This window comes from Enhydra lutris, unplaced genomic scaffold (assembly GCF_002288905.1).
Source record: "Enhydra lutris kenyoni isolate GAN:26980312 unplaced genomic scaffold, ASM228890v2 scaffoldscaffold33, whole genome shotgun sequence".
NCBI classification, from domain to species: domain Eukaryota; kingdom Metazoa; phylum Chordata; class Mammalia; order Carnivora; family Mustelidae; genus Enhydra; species Enhydra lutris.
Window position 1 is genome coordinate 1,293,067 of NW_019154117.1, and position 17,526 is coordinate 1,310,592.

Sequence of the window (17,526 nt, forward strand, 5' to 3'; positions counted from 1 at the left end):
TCTTATAGTTTTATTAATAAATTCACCATTGCATATTAATACATTCTTTGATGTATTTATATATTAATTATATATATTGGTGAATGCATTCAAACTCTATAGAACAAGCTAACCAGCCCACAAAACCCAGAAGAAAGATGCTGAAAAGCAGAAATTGCCCCTCCAGCCGCACTCTCACTGGCTGGGTTTCCACGGCCCTGGGTTCAGTCGGCATGCCTCCTGTCCCTGTTGACACATGTGCACACGCACGGGTGTGTTTATACAGGAAAAGATACCCCATTCTGCATCTTACTAACTCTGTGTTACAGAAATAGTCCAGCACAAAACGATCTAGACCTCTTGCAGCCCGGTCAGACCGCTCTCCGCAGACGAGGTGTGATGCCCGCTCAGAGAGTGTCTCCTCGTTGCCAGGTGCGGGCAAGACCCATGCGGACTCCCATGACTCCTGAGGGCACTCATGGGACGAAAAGCTCTGGAAGTGAACTTACTCTCTAGAAAGGCAAGCCTGCTCTTGGGTTTAATGCGTGGAATAGGGCTGTTTTCCGACTGGATGGGCCAGTGTCCCTTCTTGCTGCTATGGGGGGGTGGCGAGCAGGGATGTTTTCTTCTTCCTCGTTTGCATTTTCTCTAAACAGTGGGGGGGTCTGAGCATTTTTTATAGACTCATTTGCATTTGAATGTGGGTTGTCTTTTGTTCCCCACTTCCAGTGGAGCCCACTGTGTTGATAAAATGTGGTTCTGGGCAATTGCGGACGGTTCACGGGAGTTTTGCTTGCTGGGTCACTGAGTGCTGGCTTCCCCGGGGGCTGCCTCTGGTCAGCAGCTGGCTTGTTGGCTTGGCTCCAACCTCTCTCTCTCTCCCTCTCTCCTTTTTCAAATCTCGGGGGACAGAGCAGACTTGGAGTAGTTCCTTGCCTGGCCTCGCCCTTGAGCCCCTCCTTGGCGGTCAGAACGGAGGGGGATGATCCCTCAGTCGGAGCCTGCTCTCTGCTCCCGTGAGGCATCCGTGCGCCCACAGCCGGGGTGGTGGACGAGACTCCTAGGCTTACTCCTGCCATGCCAGATCCTGCGTGGCATCGCGAGGATTTAATTGGTGTGAGCGGTTTCTTCCGATTTGTTCCAGAATGTCACTATAGCAGGGCTGGTGTGCTCTGAAGTTGGCAGTGTGAGTTCGGAGGCATTTCCCAGTTAAAAGAGAGGAAGTAGTCTCCAAACTTCATCTAAGGGGATTTGTTAACGGATATCGGTGCCCCTATCCTTCCTGGAAGTCTGAGGTTAATTCTTTATCACCTGCCGTCAGACCGTCTTTATCGTAGGTGAATGGGTTTTCTAATCAGTTCTGGGATTATGTGTTACTATCAGTCAAAATCAGACCTAAAATGGGGACGGATTGTCTAGTATCCTACGGCTGACGGAGGAATCTAAATTTGCGAGTCGATGCATTAGCGAGCTGGTTCTGTAAGTCTCCCCAGGGACGTGAGCCCCCGACAGCGGAGTGAATCCGGTCTGTGCGCCTGCAGGCAACGCCCCGGCAAGCCTAGGAAGGTGGGGGAGGCAGCGGGGCACTGGGAAGGGGCGGCAGGATGGGCAGGAGCAGGAAGGAGAGTCACAGGCAGGACCTGAGGAGTCGGAGGGGTAAAGAAGAGGGGGGTCTACAGCAATGCGGGGCTGTGTGAGATCAAAGCATGAGGGGAAGAAGGACAGGGAGACCAGGGACGAGAACAAGGGATTTAGTGAGGCAGCGGGTGCTCAATCGGGACTTGGGGTGGGAGCAGAGGGAGTTTGGGCTGCCCCAGAACATTCTCTTTAAGCACAGCTCACTCTAAGAGGACACATCTCTCCTTTTCCGGGTATACTGAAGCCCCATTATAACTTCGTGTTGATGCTGTGGCAATAAAGAATCTGACCCCAAAGTGTCCTAAACCAGGAGGGGCCACGCTAAGAGTCAGCACTGAGTGGGTTGGATGAACCAAAAAGAAAACAAACAAACAAACAAACAAAAAAACTACCGTGGTCTAACATTTTTAAAATAATTTATCTTTAATTCATAAGGAACATGCAAGTATAACCCACATAATTAATAAAGCAGCATTTTAGTCAGTTTTACTAAGAAGCATAAGCTCCTGGGACGCTCAGCGCCCACTGAGAAGGCTTTGTCCCAGCACAAGACAGGATCAGCTGCGGGGTGTTAGGGGGGAGCGGTGGAAGATTCTAGAACCAGTCCTCTTGGGCCCTTGCACCGTCCCTCTCCCTCTGCACGCTCTGAGCCACGGGGCCCAGGAGCGTGGTGCAGAGAAGCCCCCGGCAGCCGCCGTGAGTTCGGTTCCACCCAGAGGCAAGCTTTCCCCGGCGCCGCGGGCGGCAGAGAGAGGAGCCGGGCGGCTCACTCCATGGAGGCCGGAGCCCCCCCCAGCTGGGTCTGGACCCGTTGGGACTCTGCAGACTAGGCTGGCTCCCCTCACCGAGTCAGACGGAGGGCGGGCAGTGGCTGCCTTGGGGTTGGTGAGGAGAAGCGGAGGGCCATCAGGGCCAGAAGAGTGTGTCCCTCGGTGCAGGACGCTGTGTCACGGGCTTTACAGGACCAGCGTCCAGAAACCTGCGTCTTTGTCTTACCTTCGTGAAGTGCTTTCAGTGACAATCAAATTACACCGTGGCGGATAGACACAGCCGGTCTAAGAAAAATGATTTAAAACTTGAACATCAGATAAAACCATGGAGGGGGGCTCCATTCCACCTGAGGCAGGTTTAACGGGGAAGGCAGGGGTTACCTGGGGAGCAGGCTTTGGTCACCGCCAGCTGCTGGTCTCAGACGTCATGAAGCCACTGTTCTTTGCACATCTCTGACCCCTGGAGAGGCACTGGTCTGTCTGGTAGAGATCATAACCCCCAGGAATACAGAGTACTGACCAGTAGGGAGTAGTCAATTTTATATCTAACTCAGCATTCAGACCCACTACCTTTGCCAAGTGGCCCATGAAAAGCCTGCCCTTCAAAGGGGAGCCGGTCCTTGAACCGGCTTTGCAATCTTATCAGCTCCCTCATTAGCAGGTGGAATAAAGTCTTTGATATGCACGCAGTTTGTATTTGCAGGAAGGCCAGTTCTGTTTTCACTGTTGAAGATTCCTCTGGAACATCAATGAGGTATCTAATTGCGCCTGGAGAGTTCTGACCCTCTGAGTCTCCTTTAAAACTCCACTTAAGCTTTTGCCGATGCTCGGATAATTGTTAATCATTTTAGTAATTTAATTTTTCAGCTGATGCATACAACTTGACTTAAAAATAAGCCTCCTTTGTTCGACTGCTCCTAGGAGAAGCCTGGCTTCGACGGTGTGGTTATAAGGACACATCTAAGAGAAAATGAGTGGTAGTTTTTAATAGATGGCCTTGTAAACTTCACAAGAGACGGCAAAACACCCGTTGATGGGAATCCTGGTAGATAATCTAAAAAGTGAAAGGCGTAGGGATTTTTAAGAAGATTTAAATATTTTAGTTCCAGAAATGCATTTGTCTTGCCTCTGGAGGTGGATGAGCTGTCTTGTCCTTGCCGTTGGGTCGGCAGTGAACGTTCAATGTACCCATGAACCCAGAGCTCTACCCTGCACGGTGGGTCTCAGCCTCTGGGAGACCCTGGAATTGCTGGGAGGACTTTGGAAATGCTGATTCCTGGGCCCCGTTCCCTGAAATTCTAGTTAAACTGGTTTGCTGTGTGTCCTGACCGTGGGTCTCTTTAAGCGCCAGCCCGTACACAGCAAGGCTGACCTTGACCATCACTGATCGTCCAGACCTCATTGGCAGTAAAAATTCCCGGTTCCCGCCACTCAGAGGCTCCTGTGCAGACAGTCTGAAGTGGGGACAGAGCCCTGAGTGAAAGCTGACCTCCACCCGGTCTGGGAACCAGTGGCTGAAAGCATTTATTTTAGTAATAATTGATAATACAGCTGCATTGATCAGAAACTCTAACAATTATCCTGAGCTGGCTTTATGCCTTCACATGTTTGTGGTTTAGGGTTTCTTTCTTTTTCTTTTTTTTTTTTTTAAGATTTATCTATTTATTTATTTGAGAGAGAGCAAGAGAGCACAAGCAGGGGGAGCGGCAGAGGGAGAGGGAGAAGCAGGCTCCTGGCTGAGCAGGGAGCCCGATGCAGGGCTCGATCCCAGGACCCCGGGATCATGACCTGACTCCCCCCAGATGCCCCTCATTTTTAACATGTAGTGGGGAAATACAAATCATTCTTTGACGAGGGTGTGAAAGCCATATGTGATTAAACCGTCATAGTCACTGACAGATATTTGTCAATTAGGGACACATTTAATCGCAAGTGGATAAAAATCATTTCTCGGTGTTCTAAATTGAAACGTGCCCAAAATACCGAAGCCTGAGAAAACCTTGGCCCCCTACACTATCATGATGTAGCACAGAGCTTCTGCCCTAACTCACGAACACTATAAATATCTCCCTGAAATGCACATGCAATTCTCAACAAGGCACCTGCTGCCGTTCTAAATCGGGTGGCAAGAGGAGCACTCCAGCTGGCGAGAGGTGAGGCCGGTCCGGCTCTCGCCTCACCCGTGCCCCCACTGATCTACAAGAGGGGGAACATCAAACGTTGCCTTCAGAGGCAGTAAACACTGATTGAACTTGTTCCCCTTTTTAGTTTTACGCTGTCATAAGGAATTAAAAGAACCTTGAGGTTGCATATGCCAACAGAGATGCTGGTTGGAAAATCAAAATTGCCACTAAAATCCAGGCAGAGGGTATAGACTTTTCCAAGCTGACGGGACTTGTCTTTCCTTAGTTCTGGAACCTTTTCTGATATTTTTGCTTGAGATACCGCTTCTTCCCAGCTGGAGTGATGTTGCACTTTTCGCTCTATCCCCTGCACCTGCTGACTCTTGTCATTTGTAGTTGGTGTCTGTGATGAGTCCTGGGCGGTTTTTACAGATCTGTTTGTCATTCCACGAATTCTTCCTTTGGGGACACATACGCAGCTATCTGGTGTATCCATTTCCTATCGAAACTTCATTATTTGCCTTTTTCTGGCCAGAAATGGTTTTCGGACTCTGATTTCTCTCCCACTGGCCTCGTCCAGTGTGACAGGGCCACAGGGCTAGAGAGAGGGGACACTGGCAGGTGGTCCCTGCACCAGGGCCAGTGAGGCGAGGACCTGCTGGAGAGGGGACACCTGGAGTCCCGTGGCCCTGTTGCACCAGACGAGGCCAGTGACAGGAAATCGGGAAAATAAAATAAACAGAAAAAAGAACAAATGCTTAATACAGATGAAGGCCCACAGTAATGAAATAGTAGGGAAAACGAGGATAATTCTATTTGAAAATATAAAGCTTATTTTTTTGAAATAGTCAGTTACAAAGAGGAAACCTTTGGCAAGCCATTTAAAAATGAAAGAAAAAAACTTCAGAAATAATAAAGGTGATTTATGGTGTAGCAAAATGATCGAACAGTGAGATTTTTTGATAACTGTAGGAATAAACTTGCAAATCTACATGAAATTGATGTTTTCTAACCAAGCATGATGTCCAAGTTAACTCAAAGACAGAAAGAATGATACAGTTTATGTTAACAGAAACTGGTTAATGCAGTTAAAATCCACGATGCAAGAAAGGGGAGAGGAAGGTTGTGGAGGGGTCCCCTGAGGAGAGAGAGGGGCCAGCAGTGGGGCTGGCTAAGTGATGTCAGCAGCTGAAATTGTATGGTCTCTAAGGGAAAGCGTGAGGGAGAAGACAGCTCGGGCAGGTCCCAATCTGTGAGGGCTGAGGCTATGGACATCTGTGTCATCGTCCCTTGAAGTCCCCTCAGCCCTAACTCCATGCAGAGTTCAAAAGAAGCCACGTGAAGTTTCTATAAAGATGTGAAAACCATTTGGCAAAACCCAGCATCTCTTCACAAAAAACCCTTATTCACTGGGCGGCAGAAAGAGATCTTCTAAAGAAGCATGCGGACAGCTTCGTGTTTCTAGGCAGATCATAGAAATAGTCCCAGCAAAATAGGAAACAGGATGTCTCGTGTCACCATTTCGATGTTGGCTTTTACTTATTTCTCAGAAAGGCTCAAGGGCCCTGCAGATTTGCAAGAATTCTGCTACAACCTTCCTTAAGATGATTTTACCAAAACCAGTCTGAACCTACACAGCCTGAGAGCGATGATATTTAAGCCCATCCTGAGACGCAAGACTGTGCTGTTCTCGCCCTCCTCCGGCTTATTTTTTTCTTCTTTATAGCTGTGGATCCCTCTGTCCTACACAGTGAAGCTGGTGGTAAAGGAAAATGGTTGTGACGAGGCTGAGTTATTAATGGTGACTGTAAATCAAGGGTAAGAATGCTACTCAGAGCAATGGTGCTTCCAGTGAGCGTAATGTTCACAAGGCTGTGCACTGATGAATTTGTCGTTGTTATGACTCCAGGAATTAAGAGTTAGGGAGGAATTTTGTGTTGACAAGCTGGCGAATGAGGAAAGTCTGGGAGTATTTGGGGAGCGCGCATCTAGAGATTTGTCAAGGATTTCACAGGAGGAAGAAGAAGGAGGAGGAGGAGAAGGAGGATAAGAGGAGGAAGAAGAAGAAGCAGAGAAAAGCAGCAAAAGCAGTAGGCAATGCAACTGTTATCTACTGTGTGAGGCGGGCCACGTGTGACGGTTTCTCATTCTCCAAACCAAACGCGGACGCACTCTTATCATTCCCATCCTCCAGATGGAACTGTTGAGGCGCAGGGAGTTTGCAGTTGGTCCAAGTCCTCCCAGGTAGTAAGTAGCAGATCTCGGACTCAACGCCAGGGATACACAATTGCCAGATCTGCGGTGTCCTGAAACAGATACCGTTTCAGTGAACGCGGCGGTGCGGCCTCAGAAGGGAAGGACGTGCCGTCCGCGCCCCAGGCACCGGTCGGAGGCAGGGCGTGGCCTCGCTTGCGGAGGGGGCACAGCCGGTCTACACCCGAGCAGACTTCTGAGTCCGAGCGCTCGGCCTGCAGGCCAGAGGGACTTCGCACAGCCCACGGCCTGTGCGTCAGGGGCTGGAACGTGACCCGTTTGAAGGGACACTTCTCTGGTCTGCAGCCCGCAGAGCTTCCGCTTGGCCATGAGCCCGACCTCCGAGGGGACGGAACGTGTGCCCCTGAGATGTGGCGTCTGTGTCATTAACAGGGCCGCTGTGTGATTCGCTCGGATGTAAAACGGAAAGGCTGGGTCTGGGATAGGTTAGAACGGAAAATTGCTCCCCCCGTTCCGGGTCCAAAAATCGGTCTTCGGGTGAGAGCGGACGCTGAGGAGGTCGCAGGCAGAATTCCCCGCCGTGAAGGCCAAGCCCCGCGGCAAGAGTTCCCGAGACAACGTCTACTTGTCCCGCGCGCCCGAGACGCTTGGAAAGTTCTAGGACGTGTGTCGGGGTTCCTCACTCACTGCTCCCCCCAGGTTCTGACAAGTGAACAAACGGGCAAATGTCAAGCGTTAAAATATCTTCTTAATATCTTAATAATATCTTAAAATATCAGTTGAGCTGGAGAACTCACTTCGGAGCCAACAACAACAAAGAATGAGATTCTTCCTGTTTTCCACCCGCTCCGGCCCTTCTAGGACAGAGATGGAGGTCAGGCCCCTCCCGGCAAGCCGGTCACACTCAGCCAGAGCAGCCCAAAGCCCAGCCCGGGCAGCCGAGGCTGGGGAGGCCAGGGAGAGGCCAGCCTACCTCACACCACCGCCCTGGGAGTGACACTCCGTGGAGGGGGCGGCAGATGTCCTTCCCTCTGTCGTGGAGGGCGCAAATTCCAGTTTTGTGGGCGGAAAAGCTTCTCCTCTAGAATATGAAACTCCAGTCCTAAAGCACACAGATCAGCGGGTGGGGCAGAGACTAGACACTGTTTCTCCCTCTCCTTGCCGGGTGACCTCTCACATGCGTGGCCCACCGTGGGCGACAGGCAGGACGGAAAACACGGTCCTTCTTCCGAGACCATTGTCTCGCAGAGAGAAAGAGGCTGGTGCACGTGCGCGCGTTTGACTCAACACTCAAATAACAACACAATAAGCCTCACCGCAACACACTAGCTGCTCTCAAAGAGCAGATTTCCCTGCAGCTGAATCCACGGGAAGCTTAGGAATTCTAAGGAAGACAAGACCACTGGGGAGGATGGAGGTGGAGGCCAACCTTCATGGGGCAAGAGCCTCCCAGAGAAACCTGTTCTCAAAGGGCAGGCAAGGTTGTAGTGAGAGGCAGCGGGACTGGCAGAAAGGAAGGGGCCGGAGGGGTGTGTGTGTGTGTGTGTGTGTGTGTGTGTGTGTGTGTGTGTAGGGATGGTGAGTGGTCCATGCAGAGAAAGACCAAGGAGCAGGCTGGAACTAGGTTTTATGGCGTCTTTGTGGAAAACGGATGAGAACAGAGCATTTTAAAGCAACGGCTGATGCCTCGGGAGGTCTTTTAAGCTTGTGCTTCATGAGTGGGGAGAGAGAGACCTAACCGAAGGGTCCAGAGACACAGCCCCCACCAGAGGGGACCAAACGCTGAACTACAGCAGGAGCAGCAAGAATAGAACCCAGGAGCAGAGGTGAGACATGTCACCCGGGGCTTCTACGAGCTTCCATTCCCTTCAGGTTCGGACCCAAAAGGAGATGATTCACAGTGCAGGGAAGTGGCAAAGGGAGCCTCCGGGCACCCTATCTCTGCGCCAGAGAGGACCTCACCCTGGAACCTCCAAGTTCATGCCCACGGTCGCTGCTGCCTGTGTTGGCTGGACCTCGGCCTGCATTCTGATGACCGATCTCGTGAGGGACGAGGAAACTAGCCTGGATGACCTCAGAGAGTTTATGCAGTGGCCTCAGGAAAGGCAGCTATGGACGTCACACAGAAAGGGAATTCCACACTCATGGACTAATGAAGGCGTGCGATGGTGGGGAGGCACTCCACATCAGAGAATTCGGGGGTCAAATCTTGGCTTTGACACCTCCCAACTAGGTCATCATGAATAGACAAATACCATTTCCATGAGTTGGGGAAATGGGGAAAATAATTCTCTCACAGAGTAGTTTTTTTTTTTTTTTTAAGATTTTATTCATTTATTTGACAGAGAAAGACACAGCAAGAACAGGAACCTAAGTAGGAGAAGCGGGAGAGGGAGAAGCAGGCTTCCTGCTGAGCAGGGACGCCCAATGTGGGGCTCGATCCCAGGACCCTGGGATCATGACCTGAGCCGAAGGCAGACACCCAACTACTGAGCCACCAGGCACCCTACTGAGTAGTTTTGAAAAACAAATCATGTAATGCCAGGTGCCTGGACTGAAGTGTTGCTCAATTTTTACTCAGAAAGGATGGGTGACTTTTTTTTTTTTTAAAGATTTTATTTATTTATTTGACACAGAGAGAGAGATCACAAGTAGGCAGAGAGGCAGGCAGAGAGAGAGGAGGAAGCAGGCTCCCCGCTGAGCAGAGAGCCCGATGTGGGGCTCGATCCCAGGACCCTGAGATCATGACCTGAGCCGAAGGCAGAGGCTTAACCCACTGAGCCACCCAGGCGCCCAGGATGGGTGACTTCTGACTCCTTTACTCAGAAAGGATGGGTGACCGAAAGTGGGTGCTGCTTTCGGTCTCCAGGTCCTCGAGCATCTCACCCGTGAAATCCCTTCCTTTCTGGGCATTTCCGGTCCGCCTAGAAAGTCACACAGGAACTGACCTCTCACCAGATAGCAGGTGTAATGCCATGTATTCAACACAGGGAGCAGAGTGCAAGATGAGGACGGAGAGAGGGGGATGCTCGGGAGAAAAGGGGGATGACTGTACCTGCTCCCGATGGGTGAGCAGAGTGCAGGGGCCTGCACTGACCTCCGCCCTTTCATTTCTGTACTAGGTGCCTTCCAAAGATAAGCTCGGACGTAACAGTAAAAACAAAGAGTATTCGTAGTGAGCCCTGGGTCAGGCGCTGTTTTGGATGCTTGATGCATAATTTTATTTAATTTTCATTGGAAGAAAGGGAAACTGATTCAGAGAGGTGAAGTGAGTTAGCCGATCTTACGTAAATAGTAAATGCTAGAACAAGTGTTTTAGTTCACGTGTTAGGAGTCCATGTCCAGAATTCTTTCCACAGTATTAGATCATACGCAGTAGGAGGTTCTGATGAGGAAATTTCTCTAAGTGGGTCTGGAGAGCTCTAATGTGTCTTAGTTTTGCTTATAATATGTGGGTTTTATGTTAATGTTGATTTTGAAATTTAAACAGTGTGCATCCCATTCTGTGCTCTTTTATGTGATGGGAACACAGATGCTGCCAAGAGGGGAGACACAGGACAGAATCAGGAAAACCCAGGTGATGATACCCCAGGTACTAGAGACAGGAGGCAAGGCACACAGCGCTACAGGGAGGCACCCAGCCTCCATCCCTCAGGAAGCTGAGGGGGCGGGACTGAATGGAGAGCCCAGACACTGATTTTATGGAATTCCCCTGGGAAACGCAAGGTGGGGCAGGGTGAACAGTTTAGGACAAGTTAGTCTGAATAACTCTGGTGGGATCTAAGCCATAGGGGTGTCCCTAGCTGCCTGCGCCTGTCCCTGGGATGATTGAGACGGAAGACCATTGCCTACAGGGGTGCAAAGTGCTGGGCCCTTCGGTGCCTCTGAGAATTGGCTAGCTCAGGGAGGGGGGAATTCCTCTGTAGCAAAAAGGTTTTGGTTTTCTTGTTAAGACATCTAACATCATAACACACAAAAATAAAAAGTATGTATATAAACAATACACATACCCCAAGATCAACCACGCGTGTTCGCCTCAGTGATGCCCCTATTCTGGGTTGTACAATCAACATCGCAATCCGGTTTTAGACATGGCGGTGTCTAAAATGTCCCCCACACCCCTTTCAGTCCATCTCTGCTCCCACCCCCAATCCAAGTAACCATCCGTCTGCTTTCCGTATCTGTAATTTGCTTTTTATAGATATTTCTTAAAAATGGGACAATGGAAATGTACACCTTTCCACTGAGGTTTGCTCAGAGTCACATGAATGTAGATTAATGCTTTCATTAAAACTGAGAAGGGGTCAGTCATTGTGTCTTCAAATGCTATTTCACTTCATTTCATTTCATTTCATTTCATCTATTTTATTTTTACCTTTTCTCTCTGCCTCTGGGACTCTCAGTACACTTAAGTTGGTATAGTCGACATTCTCCTCAAGGTCATTGACATAATGTTCATTATTTTCCAATCTCTTTTTTTCCTCTCTGATCTTCATATTGAATACTTTCAACTAATCTGACTCTACTTCCTCATTATTTCTTCTGTTATCTCAGCTCTTCTATCCTGAGCGCCTCTGGTGAATTTTTCATTTCAGGGTACCTTATTCCTTGACTCCAGAACTTCTATTCGGTTCTTTTTAATAATTCCCTTAGCTTCATGAGATCTCTGTTTTGTTGATTCATTGTTATTATACTTTCCTTTAATTCTGTAAAGTTGATTTCCTTTACTCCACGAATATATTTATAATAACTACTTCAAAATCTTTGCTTTCTGGCTCCAACAATGGGTTGTCGCTCAGAGACCAGTTCTGCTGACTGTCCACCACCACCACCACCATCTTGGTTAAACATCTCAATTTCTTTTTGTGTCTTATAACTTTTTGTTGAAAAGCAGCCATTATAGACAACGTCTCATACCAGCTCTGGATTTTCTTGAAGGTCATTTCTGATGCTGTCTATTTGTTTAGTAACTTCCCTGCGTCGACATAATCTGTGTCTCCTGGGAGTGTGGACAGGGAGCACATGCAAAGTTCAGGCCATTTTCAAGGTGACTAGGCTTTTACTTTCCAGGAGACCCCATGGGATCTCCCATGTGCAAGTGTGTAGCCCCAGGGTCAGCCAGGAGTGTGTGACTACCTTGGGGCCCCTGGTCTCCAAGGCATAAATATGCAATCTGAACCAGAAACATGTGTTTCCCAACTCTGACTTCAACCTCAGGCTCAGAGGGAAACCCGTTGGCCCTCCTCCACTCATCCACCTCTGAATTATTATTCCCAACCCTTTGCCAGATCTTCATCTCACGTGGCAGAGAAGCTTTGGACCCTTATGGACAGTCCTGTCCTAGCAGAACCCCATGATCTGGATTTGAGAGATCAGAGCACCTGCAGCCACATGCCATGGATTACCCCCATTCTTACTAAAAAATCAAGCACTTTGTCAATTTCCAGAACACCAAAATGGCAGTTTGTGAGGATTTTTTTCTTTCACCTTACATTTGCTTTTGGAAGAGAGAACTTGCTGATCATCACACTGGGCTGTGGCCAATCTCTACTATTTTTATAACTGATCTGTAAGTCTAAAATTATCTCAAGATAAGAATTAATTGATTATAACATTCTTTCTTCCTTTTTTTGGTGGGGGGAGGGGTCATGAAATCCTAGAACTGAGAGCCACCTGGGTCAATAACTACAAAATTATACTCTGCAGATGTGAATCATGTCTAATTTAATATATACATTAATCTGGGGGAATGATAATACTCAGGTATTATTCTAATAAAGTTCTTATTTTGGAGGTTTTAAGGTAGGTATAAGGAGGCCTGGCATATTCTGAAGATAAATGTCCAGTTTCAGGGACGTACTGGTGCCCCAGAATTCAACCCTGTGATTGAGAGAAGGGTCAGCAGCGTAGAAAGTGTTGGTGAAACCGTGCAGAACCACCTCCCGTTTCCTAGGAGATGGGTCCCTCTCTAGCCTGTAATGAGATGGAGATGAGGAGAGCTGCTGAATAATGAAGAAACACTAAAATGAGGCAGATTCAGATGATGGGAACAGGCCAGCAACAGTGGGGACAAAGAGGGCTGGGGGGCAGGGACAGTGTGTCACAGAATCAAGCCCTTCAGGTGCAAAAGCTTTGGAATCTTTATTTAGTTGTTCCAAAAAAAGCTTTGCCTTTTCACTGGCTATGTGATTCTGAGAAAGTTCCTTAAGTTCTCTAAGTTTCTGCATCCCAAAAATGGGAATAAAGATGGTACATTTATCATGGGATTGTTCTGTTGATTAATAATTTAATACCCATAATGCCCTTAGAGCTAGAGCCTATCACATAGTAAATGCTCCATTATGCTGGCCATTATGTTTTTAAAGGTTTATGTACTTGAGAGAGAGAGAGAGAGAGAGAGAGAGAGAGCATGTACGAGCATGCATAAGTAGGAGGATGGCAGAGGGAGAGAGGGAATCTCAAGCCGACTCCCTGCTGAGCGTGAAGCCCGACTTGGGACTCGATCCCATGACCCTGAGATCATGACCTGAGCTGAAACCAAGAGCTGAGTGTTTAACCAGCTGAGCCGCCAGGCACTGGCCATCATGGCAGTGAAGCCAGACCCTTGTATGTGGTGCTCATACCCTCAATCAGAACTTACATTCCAGTTGTGGAGCGAGCTGGCAGACACGCCCGGGACATAAGCTCAGGCAGTGATACGTGCCATGACTTAGCTTCCAAGAGCTCCATAACAAAGTACCACAAGACTCAGTGGCTTAAAATAGAAATTTATTCTCTTACACTTCTGGAGGCTCGAAGTCTAAGGTATTGTCAGTGTCTATGCCCTCGAAAGGGACTCCTTCCTTGTATCTTCCAGTTACAGTAGTTTGTGGGCAACCTTTGGTGTCCCTGCCTGTTCCATAACTTCAATCACTACCTCATTACCATGTGGCCTTCCCCCATGGCTCTGTGTCCTCACATGACCATTTCTTCACAACGACTCTACTTGCATTGGATGTGGGGTCCACACTACTCAACATGACCTCATCTTCACTAACTACACCTGCACGAACTCTATTTCCAAATAAGGTCTCATTCTGAGGTCCTGATGGTTGGGCCTTTTCAGAGAATCTTTGCTGGGGTGTGTGTGTGAGGGTGGGACACACAGTGAAATCCAAAACACGTTCTTGAGGGGACCAACAATCTTTACAGCAGACACAGAAAGAAGTCTTCTCTGAAATTCCCTTATCTCACTAGAGCAGGGCCTCTAGAGAATTCAGATGCCAAAGAACCCCCTCCGAGGGACTTTCCAGACAGGGAAGGGACCGACCTTTGACACCATCATATTCCAATAAAATGGCGTAAACAGGATTTATCAGAACCCTCCATTCTTTCCCACTGAGGCCCCAAACCTCCCAGTTTTTATTAAGCTGGGGTATTAGCAGTAGCCATTCAAAGACACCTCTTCCCTGAGCCCCCACACTTACACAAATAGACATGGCCCCTACCTGCTAAACCACTTATTGTCCACTCACCCGTGTGCCACTGATCATTAGGCACCAGTTGGTAGAGGAAAAATTATCCTCCCAATGCTGTAAAGATAAAGAAAGCAGAGTGGGGCCAGGGTGACAAAGGAGACACCTGGGCAGACACTTGGGTTACTTGTCTTTAAAGGTATAGACTCACTTACACTCTGAACCTTGTGCCCAGACTTATAATTCACCATGGGTTCCTCAGATTAGAAAAATCCCATCCTGGTGAAACTACGTGGAGGCTAAGCTACAGAAATCTAACCATCTCAAGATTAGAGAATGAAGTCTCTGCAGACACTGTGCTTGTCCCCCACTGGCTGAGCGATCGGGTCAAGAACAAGTATTGAAATATGGAGTTCACAGTATTGATCCTTCCCAACATCTCAGATGTCTTATCGATCACGTTTTGCTCTACAACAAACCGTCCTGTAACTCACAAGGTTAAAAGCAACGCATTTTTATTACTACCCATGGAGCTCTGGGGCAACGGGGAAGTCCCCTGTTGTCCGCTGGGCTCACTGTGGTCAGGCGCGGGGCTGGTGAGTTGGGAGGGTGGCGGTTCTGCTGAAAGTGGCTGGACTTGTGGATGTGTCCAGAGGTCAGCTGTCAGTGGGCCGACAGAGGGTCCATTTGTTACCACTGTTGAACCTACATGGACACAAAATCAATAGTTTACATTAGCTTCCCTCTTGATGTTGCATATTCTATGAGTTTGGACAAATTTATAAGGTCATGTCCCCATTATTATAGTATTATACAGAGGAGTTTTATGACCTTAAAAATTTGCTGGGTCCTGACTATTTGTCGCTCCTTCTGATCCTTGGCAACCAGTGTCTTTTCTCACTGACCCCATAGTTATGCCATTTCCAGAATGTCATATACTTGGACTCATACAGTATGTAGGCTTTTCAGATTGGGTTTGTTTACTTAGTAATATGCATTTAGGTTTTCTTCATGTCTTTCAATGGCTCATTCCTTTTTAGTGCTGAATAATAGTTCATTGTCTGGATGGGACAAAGTTTATTTACCTCTTCAGCTACTGAAGGACATCCTGGCTGCTTTCAAGTTTTGGCAGTTATGAATAAAGATGCTAAAAGCATCTGTGTGTATGTTTTTCTGTGGATATAAATTTCCAGCTCTCTCTTTTTTAAAAAAAGATTTATTTATTTATTTGACAGAGAAAGGGGGAGAGAGAGAGAGCACAAGTAGGTGAGTGAGAGAGGGATAAGCAGACTTCCGCTGAGCAGGAAGCCTGATTCGGGGCTCGGTCCCAGGACTCCAGGATCATGATCTGAGCTGAAGGCAGACGCTTAAGGACTGAGCACCCCCCTCCAGTCCGTAAATATTTTAAAACTGCAGAGTGGAGGGGAGAGCCACAGTGTGCCATACACTTGCTTCTACGTACATTTCTCTCGGCACTAAATGTGATCAGGAAATTTCGTAATGGACCCTGCGCATAATAGGGACTCATGGAATGAGACGCTACCTCTTAGGTGACCCAGATGCCTACAAGTGTGTAGGTGAAGAGTGACAGGGAAGCTCTGGGAACAGCTGGAGGGAATCCTTTCACCAGAATTTGCCTGTTTTATAGAAGCCTGAGGTTGGCAGGGAAGCATCCTTTAAAGAAATGTAGGACCAAGAATTCCAGGAGGGGCAGCAAAGTTACAGAGAACCTTGTAGGAGTGAGGCCAGGCTGCATATTTACATTTTAATGATGTCAGCTCCCTGGCTCACAGTCCTGCTGTATACTCCGCAGGCCCATTTCTTATTAATATTCACATTTTTTATTCCCACTTCCCGGTGCTCTTCGATTTGGAACGTTTCCTTAGAAACATCTTAATATAGATGAAAGTACAGAGTCTATTGTAAAAATCATCCTTTTGCTTACCACCTAGAATTATTTGCCTTAGATCATTCTTTTTTTATTTTATTGATTTGTCTTAATTTGTTGTTTTATTAAGAGAATGCATTATAATAAATACACCTTAAAATGCTTTTTGAGGGCTACCTGGGTGGCTCAGTCGGCATTTGCCTTCAGCTCAGGTCATGATCCCCGTGTCCTGGGATTGAGTCCAGCATCCGACTCCCTACTTAGTGGGGAACTTGCTTCTCCCTACGCCTCTCCCCCTGCTTGTGTTCTCTCACTCTCTCTGACAAATAAATAGACAAAATCTTTAGAAAAAAATGAAATGTTTTTGGTTTTGTCTTCCATCTGATTTCTCTCCCTAGGGAGAAAAATTAGCATCATAAATTTGATACGTGTCCTTTCTTTCTCCACACATCAGTATACACACAAACACACACACACACACACACACACACACACGTGTACACATGTACACACATACATGCACGAATGTATGTGTATGTTTACCTGTTCACAGTATGCCTTTTTCTCTTCTTGAATGAATGAGACGTCAAGGACTGTTCCCAGAAAGAGGCAAGGGTCATAGTTAGAGGGCAATGCCGCCATCACAGGTAGACAGTGTGATGGGAAGACACTTTTGGAAGGAAGATACTGGGCCCTGTCTTTGAGGTTTTAAGGCATCTAAGGATTCAGCAGGTAATGATCTATGTAAACTGCACATGTCCAAGTCTGGGGAAAGAGACTAGTCCCTGAGCTTCAATGCTGGACACAAAAGAATGAGTGATTATGAAAATCACTGGAGGGAATGAAAACAGCAATGGGAATTTCCTAAATCTCAAAAATGATTATACCAGATGCCTACAGCAAATCAAGTGTGAACAGGAAAGGATGAAAAGCATTTCCAATAAAAAGGAATATAATATAATTAATATGATATGATATGATATGACAGGACATGACATAACATAATAAAAAGGAATCTTTTAGTTAAAGGATGACTGTAACTCAGCCAATGATCAACACACAAGGCAAGTATGAGGGTCAATATTGAATAGGGATATGATATGATATGATACGATATGATACAGTATGATATGATATGATACAACGCAGTATGATATGATATATATGATATGATATGATATGATATGATATGATATGGTATGGTACATAACTGCCATTACTTACAGAGAATACAATGTTCTATGAGAAGTAACTGAGAAAGAACCAATTCCATAAGGTGGCCAGATATACATGAAATACGAGATATTCTATAGCTTTTCTGTAACTCAAGAGTAACAGATCAGAAAAATGGGCTGTGGGGCAAATGGTTCATACTTAAAATAACAACAATGAACCTAAAGTACCTAGGAATTAACTTGTTTTGAGGACCATCTGGAGAAATGACAAAACTACAGTGAAAG